The sequence below is a fragment of the Lotus japonicus genome, chromosome 3, assembly GCF_012489685.1.
Source record: "Lotus japonicus ecotype B-129 chromosome 3, LjGifu_v1.2".
Classification (NCBI taxonomy): domain Eukaryota; kingdom Viridiplantae; phylum Streptophyta; class Magnoliopsida; order Fabales; family Fabaceae; genus Lotus; species Lotus japonicus.
The window spans coordinates 25,433,888-25,444,275 of NC_080043.1; the positions used below are offsets into that span (position 1 = coordinate 25,433,888).

General features: G+C 36.4%; 1 pseudogene; it reads right to left on the reverse strand.

The window, feature by feature from the left end:
* Positions 1 to 614: 614 nt before the first annotated feature.
* On the reverse strand, positions 615 to 10,028 carry LOC130749099 (histone deacetylase 8-like; annotated as a pseudogene).
* Positions 10,029 to 10,388: the final 360 nt, after the last annotated feature.

Consider the following 10,388-nt stretch of genomic DNA (forward strand, 5'->3'; position numbering starts at 1 on the left):
GGTTTGAATTTGCAGCAAACTATCCACCTAACTTTTTTCATGTTTACCATAACAATATGACATATTAAACAAGCTTTATATTTAAATTTTGCACATTTTTTATCCTTAAAAAATTGGGTATGTGTAATCACTAATGAGGAATTAAAATTACAATATTATTTATTAAATATAACATTAAATGAATACAACTTAAATGAAAGTTAAAATAAAAAACATTTCAAGGATTCAAAAACATACTTGGCAAAATGATAAATTAGAGAGTGATACTTATTCTACCCATTCTTTTAGGTTGCGCTTAGATAAACAAGTTCGTTTAATATTTATGTTAATAGTATCACATAAATATTTATTTCATGCGCACAATGAATAAACTTAATAACTTATATGTAGATATAAACGTTTATTCATAAATTAATATAAAAATATTAGTAGCTTAAAAGAGTTTATTAATAGACATATGTTATATTCATCAGCTTAACCAAACACATGTTTAAACTTTATACTATAAGATGAGCTTAAATAAACCATTTCAATCTCTTCTATTTTTACGTGAAAGTACAATAAGAGGATGTCGCGAATGTTAGCTCAAGTGGTAAGAGTTAGGGGACATAAGGGTTTGAGAGGGTGAAGAGTCAGGGGTTCGAACCATGAGGAGGACTAATTTACTAACATTTGCTTATAAAAAAATAATAATAAGGGATACCCTAGGGGAGGAGGAGGATACTCTTCTATTTTCAAAGTCCTAGCTTTGAAAGTCAGGCTTTTTAGCGTGGGGCTACACTGGTCAATTAGTTTGGGTGTAATCGAACATCACCTTTCCTAACTTGAGAATCAAACCAAACAACCTCAAGTCCGTATAAAAATCCAAACTAACCCATGAGTCAAACCGAACCATCCAAAAGTGATTCGATTGGATTGGATCAGGTCGGGTGCATCGGGTTCTCATGTTGGGTCATACCTTCTTACAGTACACCCCTACCCCCAAATACTTACATCAAGCATCAAAGAGGGACCCTTTTTGGACCAAAAAAGAGGCATCCTTCAAGACAACCGTTCTTATGTAAATGAATTAATCTTGAACACATTGACTCAGAATATGAGCTCATTTCCTATGACTAAAATTTATCAAAGGTTCAAACATGAGATAAGAATTTGGAGGCACAAGTTAAGCTGTTTTCCACAAAAGCACTTTATCTTTCATATAATTTTTAATGGCTTCTATAACTTTGACAGGAAATGTCTCGTCCTCTGGATAATAAGCAATAGGATCTGGTAGTAGAGGTAATGGCAGGTTGAGAACACCCTCAAGTGTTGCATGCAAACAATATGCTGAATACGTAACATGATATCCACCTTCCTGGAGCTGGACAATTAGAAGGCGCCCATCACTGTGCTTTGCTGCAAGACCATGAACTATTCGCCCAATTTCTCTGTAGCCCTCCATTGTTAAGCATTGCCTTCCATTTGGATCAAACTGAAGCACAAGCAAAGATATCATTTCATTAAGCACAGTTCCGCCCCTCAAACAGTGACGCAAACATGGGGGCAATCAATCAAGTGTAACAAAAAAATGTGGATCATTTAGTTAGACTGTTTTAACATTGTCATGTCCCAATCGATCACACATAATCTTTTTTTGGTGCTAAAAACATCTAAGGTGAGAGGATGGTACCCTAGGCTCAAAGAGCACTCACAAAAGAGTTATAATTATCTCAATTCGGACCCTAAAAATGCGATGGATGCTCAATGTCAAGTGCAAGAACTTGAAAGGGGTTAGATCACCCAGATTCTGAGTGCAAAACATGCAATGAGCTTCATTTTTTCTTCTTCCCAATTCCTATGTGAAGGAAAACTTATGCAGCTTAAAGGCAACAGAGGATGATATGTCTGATTGTTCTAATTGTAATTGGCAGCAATTAATCTTTTGTTTGAGTAATTGAAGGAAACAGACCATTTGATGATTTATATGATGTCCTAACTTCTGTTATTAAAATAAAGACCATTAGAAAAGATAATTTCAGGGATGGTCTCTCAGTTGCAATGCTTCTAAGGAATTAAGGTTGTGTGATTTGAGATAGCTCTTTTAGGTTTTCATTAAACTTAAGTCCTATGTTTAACATATTTGATCTGGTATAAGCCTTTTTTTTAAGATGTTGTTGAGTCTTTTCAAAAGTCTAACTTAAAAGTCTATATAAAGACTTACTACGAAGTACTAAAACCTTTAAATATGCCAATAGATCTCTAAGTAGTAACAATAGTAATAGTATTTAACTATTTATATTTACTTAAATAGTTAGTTCATCAAGCCTAAATGCTTTCTAGAAGGTCTTAACTCTAACCTTTTTTTAATTAAATAGATTTAGATTATTTAGCAAAGAAGCCTAGGATAGGCCAAGTAGTATGCAAACCAGATTCTGGACTTTCAACATGTCGTCTGATTTATTCCTACCCTCACTCTTCACCATCAAACTAATTTCACAACTACCATAATTGCTTCGCCTCAATTCTTTCATCTTTTAGTGTGTGGTTTTTCATTGAGCATCTCCCAAAACCATGGCTTGAGCAAAAATCATAACTCATAGTGTTTGCTAAAACACGGTTTTGAAATGCCCAACTCAAAAATAAATATTAACTTAATGTTTTAGGTCCAGTAATGCCACCCCATTGAAGTTCAATCTTGTTCTCGAGGAAGAAATTGGGGGACATGAGAACTTCTGTCGGTAAACTTTCAATAGTGCTTCCGCCCTCTTGAATCTGGACAATCTCCCCTTCCTCATCCACTTGATCAACTTTTCCAAAAACTTGTAACCCTCATGCTTATGTAGGTCCTCTATCTGGTGATGGGAACTGGGAATCCTCTTCTACCCCTTCCCACTATTTAAGCTAACAAACTAACCAATTTTGTAACAACTCTTAATCATCTTTGTGCATTCTGGTATCCTAGGACCCATCAATATGCGGCATAAATAATTAAAAAGAAACCACAGTATAACCTTTTTTCCCCACTAAAGGGAGTCGACTACAAAAGATCGAATACCACAATAATATCCTATCAGAAATCATGTCTAATAGCAGATCACTTCAACCTAAATGTTTCTTAATAATTTGGACTTTGGACTCCAGTTTTTATTGATTTTCGATTACATCTAACTACTGAACTATCTTCTTATCTGATCTGCCTACTTTAGCCATACTAATTACTAAACTACCCAGTCAATCTGTCAAAGACCAAAAAAACTAAAGACCACTGACCATGTCTTTTTCATATAACCAGTTAATCACCTTCATATTTAGAGCTATAATCATCTCCATAAATCATGAAGAAACCTTGATATAATCCTTTTTCAAAACAAAGAGAACCTAAAAAAGCACTTATAAGATCAAATGAACAGATCGTAGTAACTTGACCAGTGGACTAGTTGTCTGATTATCTCCACTAGAGGTGTTTGTTTACTTTTTGGGGGTAACATACTTTCTACATTCAGCAAAATATGCTGTTGAAATCAAAGAATATACCTTATAGAGTTCATCTGTATCTCTCTTCTTCACCCCCTCCTGTAGGGTTACCAAAATCAACCCTATTTGTACTCATCTAAATTTTGAACTATTTGGCTCCATTGTTGAGGTTCCTATATCATGGCTAAAACTAGTATGTCCCCCAAAAGTCATATTACTGTATCTTATCAGGTTATAATTTAACTGAGCATGGAATCAAGTCGGTACAAACTTGCCAATAAAATGCTAACTATAATCAAATCTTAAATCAGGAGCCGGAAAAAATGATAATAGAATAACTTACTGCACTTGAGTCCTGTCCAATAATAACCAAAACTATGACATCAGGTCCAAACTTTTGGATTGATGGAACAGATCCACTTTGCGGATGAGATGGACCCCAAGACCCATGGTTCATATGGAGAGAGATAGTGATAACTTTATCAGACCGATAAAACCCCTCTGCCGTGCCATTTCCATAATGAACATCAATATCGATAACCGCAACCTTTTTGCATCCGGAATCTAAAGCCAACTGCACTGCTAGACCAGCATTGTTAAGGAAACCAGTACCCATCAGCCTGAGAAGGCTGAGCATGGTGACCTAGGGGCCTGACCAAGGCATAATCAACTTTTCCATTCCCATCAAGTAAATGCTTCATTGAAGATAATGTAGTTCCAGCAGCAAGAAGTGCAGCATCCCATGACCCAGGGTTCAAGAATGTGCCAGAACAAAGGGTCTTTCCCCCTTCTTTATCAGCTTCTACCAGTTCATTTACATATTCTGGGAAATTACAACATCAGAAATTATATCATGCACTATTTCATATCAACCCGGAAACTATCTCTAGCATAATTAATAAAAGAAAAACACATTTGTTAACTGTCATCCTCCCGATAAAGGAAGTTAGATTGTTAGAGTCTGTTATGGTTGTTACAACTTACAAGTTTGTTATGACAACTTAGTTGGTTAGCTACTATTGTGAATAGCTTTCCTTCTACTTATATAAACAGCAAAGAACATAACTTTACTAAAACCCATTTTCTCTTCATTCACTCAATTGCTGTAAACTCACTCTCCCTAAATTTAGTCTGATACCTTACACTCCCAAACCCAAATTTTGGTTTCCCAGTGTAGAATTTCAGAACTTCTGTGCAAAGAACATAACTTTACTAAAACCCCATTTGCCTTCTAAATTGAGAACATCAAAAACCTGTGATTATGGCCAAAATACACAAATATATACTACATAATAATACAAAATGATAGGAAGTGAAAATGATAATCAATCTAAGGTGGTGGGTAGAAGTAGGGATGGCAGAGAAGCCCAAACCCGTGGGCACCCGACCCGGCCCGACCCGATTTTTTGGGTGAAAACCCGAGTTAAATGGGTTCGGGTTCGGGTTCGGGTTTTACCCGATTGCTTTAACTGTTTTCGGGTTCGGGTTTGGGTTTGGCCAAACCCGCACCCGACCCGACCCGAACCCGGTTATGTATAAGTAAAATTCCTTATATATCCTTAGGTATATATATGTTACTAGAATAGAATTAGGCTTTGAGGTTCCACTTTCAGTTCACGGCTTTCTCCTTCTCTGCTTCCTCCGAATCTGCCGTTCTCCTCTTCCAGTCCTGCTCCGTCTCCTTCTTCCGTCCACGGAGCCACCTTCCAGGCGTCCACGGAGCCGCCGTCACCTCCGCTTCAGGTTTTCTCTCTTCCCTTCAACCGTTTCCCCTTAGCCTCTTTTTAATCTGCTTCTGCATTTTAATATTAACAATCTTGTTTCTGTGTAGGAATTTGCTCCTAACCATTCTGAATATTACCCATTTGGTGTAGATCGATGTTTTCTTATCTCCGTGAAAAGTGGACCATATAGCTAGGTTTGTGGAGCTTCCTGTTATTGGTTCCTCTGGGAAATTTCCACCCATACTTGTTGTGAATGTACAGGTACTTCTACTTTGCTAAAATATAGTTATAATTTTTTAGTCTTCTTTCTAGTCATTGTTTTAACTTTTAATCCCATTGATCTCCTCGGTCCATTCCATTATGACCTCTGTTTAATCTCCTTGGTCCATTCCATTGTTTTAACCCTTGTTTCGTTGCTGTTTTTTTTTCCAGCCTCTTTGTATCTGTTATCTTATCTTCTTTATATATATATTTCATTCTAAAAAAAACAAAGAGAACATTATTATTCCACCAAGTACTCACAGGAGCTAACTAAGCAAATTTTCTTTTGTTTCTTCTTCTTTATGGGAAGGATTATCCACACAGATATAAACCTGGTCTAATCCAATAGCTATAGGTAGTCAAGTTCAGTGCATAAAACACAAGGCCAGCATTCTGGGTACTTTTTTCTAATTTAAACCTTTAATAGTAATTTGATGGAACACCCTTTGACTTAAATGAACTTTTGTACCTACCATAGTCATTCAAATGTACCTTTCATGTATACATTTATATATATTGAATGGAACTTAAGCCACTCCCAACATTTAAATTCTCAAGTTCAAGACAATTATCTATTTATGTACTTGTCATCTATTCATATTAAATATGACACTGCTGCTACAAATTCTGTTTCTGACTTTCTTTCATAATTCATATATTCCAATATTGTGATGATTAGAAAGTGACCTTTGATAACTAGCTGAACCTGACCACGGCTGAACCCTTAGCTAAATTTTTGACACATAATGCTTTAACATATTCAAAGACTTGATTGTTTCTAGTAGTTATCATTCTAAGAATAATTGAGTGCTAAAAATTGTGAATGACTCTATCTTGGGATCCCTTCTATTCTATATAATTAAATTATTAAATTGAGATAAGTTTAATTTTTGTTTGTTTATCAAACATTGTTGTTTACTTTTTCTGATTTTGTTATTGATGTTATAGGGAAAATGGATCAAGTGAACACAACTCCGGAAGGAACTTCTAATCCTACACAAGAAAGCATGTATGAACCAAGTCTGGAAGGATCTTCTAATCCTACACCTGAAGGTCCCTCACTAAATGATTCAACTCATGATGGGCAAAATGTTGCAGATTCAACACAACCTCCAACAAAGAAGCCAAAAAGTGAGGTATGGAATGATTTTGATAAGGTTAAAGTGAATGGGGAAGTAAAGGCGGTATGCAAGTGGTGCAAGAAACATCTTAGTGGCAATTCAACGTATGGAACAACTCACTTGCGTGGTCATGCAAATAGGTGTACTCAGAAGTTGATTAAGACGAGAGGCCATAACAAAGGGCAAACATTCATCATGCCTAAAGCCATCCAAGGCAAGCAAGAGATAGGCTTTGGAAATTATGATGCAGAGAAAACAAAGAAGTTGATTGCAAATGCAATTGTCATGCATGATTATCCACTATCAATAGTGGATCATATTGGTTTTAGGAGAATATTAGGTTCTCTCCAACCATTGTTTTTAGTTCCTAGTCGAAACACTATCAAGAAGGAGATTTTGAAAATCTATGATATTGAGAGGCAATGTACTATGAAGATGTTAGACACTCATGAAGGAAGAGTGGCCATTACCACAGACATGTGGACTGCAAGCAACCAAAAAAAGGGTTACATGGCGGTCACAGTTCACTACATTGATGGCACTTGGACTTTACAAAGTCGAATTTTGAGGTAATAAAGTTTAAATTTCTTTTATCCTACTAGCTGTTTTTGTATGATAAAATTTTTAAATGTAAGTTAGTTATTTATGTTCCTTGTTATTTTAGGTTCATTTATGTTCCAGCCCCTCACACGAGTGAAAGACTTTGTCAAGTACTTGTCGAATGTTTGATGGACTGGAACATTGACTCAAAATTGTCTACAATCACTTTAGACAATTGTGCTGCAAATGATAAAATGATTGACCTTGTTAAGAATAAGTTGCAGTTGGAGTCTTTGATAAAGGATGGGTCTTTATTGCATATGCGTTGTTCTGCGCATATCTTAAACTTAATTGTTAAAGAAGGCCTACAAGTGGTGAAGGATGGTGTAGAAAAGATTCGGGAGAGTGTGGGGTATTGGAATGGTACCCCAAAAAGGCACGAAAAATTTGAAGAAACAGCTAGACAATTGAAAATTAATTGTACTAGAGGCTTAGTAAATGATGTTCCAACTAGGTGGAACTCAACATTTAAGATGCTTGAGTCTGCCATACCATATAAGGATGTATTTGTTCGGCTAGCTCAACGTGAAAAGCTATACACTTGTTTGCCAAGTAATTCACAATGGCAATTTGCAAAGGATGTTTGTGGGTGTTTAGGATTGTTTAATGATATAACTGAGTTGGTTTCTGGTACCAAATATCCAACTGCCAATCTTTATTTTCCCAAGATTTGTAAGATTAAGTTGGAAATAATTAGATGGCAGAGCTCCTCTAATACATTGATTAAGGAGATGGCAAATAGGATGATGGAAAAATTTGAAAGTTATTGGAGTGTGATACATGATGTCATGGGAGTTGCTACAGTTCTGGATCCTAGGAACAAGTTGGTAGTGCTTCGGTTCTATTTTGTAAAGTTGTATGCTAACAACTCAGTTGCACAAGTGAAAAGAATCCAAGATTTGTGTTATGATTTGCTCTCTGATTATCAAAGCAAAAACAATTCTATTGAAAGCTCTCCATTGATTGATACTAATGTTGTTCATGATGACCCTTTGGTGGAAGAATTGGAATCGTATGTTGAGAGGGAGGAAGAAGCTAGCTCTACAAATACTAAATCTGAGTTAGATCATTATTTTGGAGAGAAAGTCTTAAAGAAGGCACCGCCTGATTTTGATATTTTAAATTGGTGGAAGGCAAATGGAGGACTTTACCCAACACTTCAAACAATTGCAAGAGATGTGTTAGCTATTCCTATCTCTTCAGTAGCTTCAGAATCGGCATTCAGCACTAGTGGTCGAATATTGAGCCCTCATCGAAGTCGACTTCATTGGACTACTGTAGAGGCTTTGATGTGTGCTAGGAGTTGGCTATGGTCTAATGAGAGTGATGGTAAAAATTTAAAATTTTAATTCAATATCATTTAATTTCAAATTATGTTTATATATTGTCAACTAATCATTCTTTGGTACTCTATGTGGGATATTTGTAGGGAATTTGAATTCTAGTGTTGCACAAGAATATGCTACGGTATTGAATGAAATGGAGTCCGATGACGAAGGTATTTTATTCTTCATTTGCTTTGAATATGTTATTAATGTTAAGCTTCGATGTTTTATTTAATTTTGACTTCTTATTACAGCTGAAATAATAGATGGTTTGAGTTACCGTTTTGATGATTAATAGCTACTGCATCTATGCTTTAATGCATAACACGGTTAGTATTATTGTTAACTTTGATTACAATAACTTGTTTCAATGTTGCTTTAAGAAAAATTACTAATGAGCTGCTTAACGTGAATATAACAGGTTGATGTTGAAGATTGTGGACTTTATATAATTGGATTGAGCTATTGAGAACTGTTGTTTTAATTTGGAAGAGGGTGTTGTTGAAGATTGTTGTTTTAATTGTATGCTTTGAGTTTTTCCTTGTGTTGGATTTATGCTTGATGTTGAAGACTTTAAATTGTTGAGTTTATCACTTTTATTTTACTTGTGGTTTTCAAATGTAATTGAGAAGTTTAAGGACCCATGAATTTTGTAATTGAGAAGATTAAGACTGTTGTTGTCTTTTTAATTGCTTATAATACTATGATTGAGGCACTTGCTAAGGGCCATCATGCTCTTCAAAAAAATGGTGGAGAATAATTGTCAGCCTAATGAATTTACATACAATGTGCTTTTGCACTTCTGGTTGCTGAAGGGCAGCTTAATAAGCTTGAGTGCTTGACAATATTGTGGAGTCACTATGAAATATATAAATAAGCAGGTGTATGTTTAGGTGATTTTGATTGTAAAAAGCAATGAAATTTGCTAAGAAAGTAATGTTATTCAAGGTTAGATCGGGTTGCAACCGGGTCGGGTTTTATAATTCGGGTTCTTTTTCGGGTCGGGTTCAGCTGTTTGTTTGTGGTTGTGTGCGGGTGTGGGTACGGGTCGGGTGAACCCGAAACCCAATGGGTTCGGGTGTGGGTTTAAGTTCACCACCCATTTCGGGTTTGGGTGCGGGTGCGGGTGTGGGTTTTTGATTTCGGGTTTGGGTTTGGGTTTGGCAAAACCCGCACCCTACCCGACCCATTGCCATCCCTAGGTAGAAGGGATTTGAGTAGTACCTGGAGTGTGAAAAGAGAGGAGCTCAGGGATTAGAGCTGGTCTTCCAATGTTCCAAGAAATGTAAGGGGAAATGGGACCTCTTTTGAGGATGGAGACCATGTTCCATTGTTCCTGACCCTATCTGAGTTTTCAGGATGTTTCTCCAACACGTCCAAGAAGCCTGGGTTGATTCCTGAGTCAAACACTCCATGACCAGTGTCATGGTTGAGCATCCCTTCATGCCAGAAAACGTCAACGCGGTTCACCATGGAAGAAGAAACTGCAGCAGTGTCAGTAGCCATGACAGAAAACCAGTGAGAGCCAATACTTGACTGGGGTTTTGTTTATCTTTACAGCCCAATGTAAAGAATGTCATAATCGCAGCTGAAAAAAAAAGCTATTAACTATTATAACAAAATATTGATTGTGACTTAGAATTATTTTCGACCAAAAAAAAAAACTTAGAATTATAATTTTTTTTTATATTCGGTCTCGCATAGAGGTTGATCAACCTTATGATGCAATGTGTTAGCGAATCTAATCTTTCGATCCTTTGGAACGGTACTCGTCTCCCTTCTTTCAGACAGGGTAGAGGCCTTCGGCAAGAAGAGCCTCTATCTCATTACATGTTCGTCTTATGGATGGAAAGACTTTATGTGAATATCCATAGGTCGATGGAAGCGGGTGATTGGAAGCC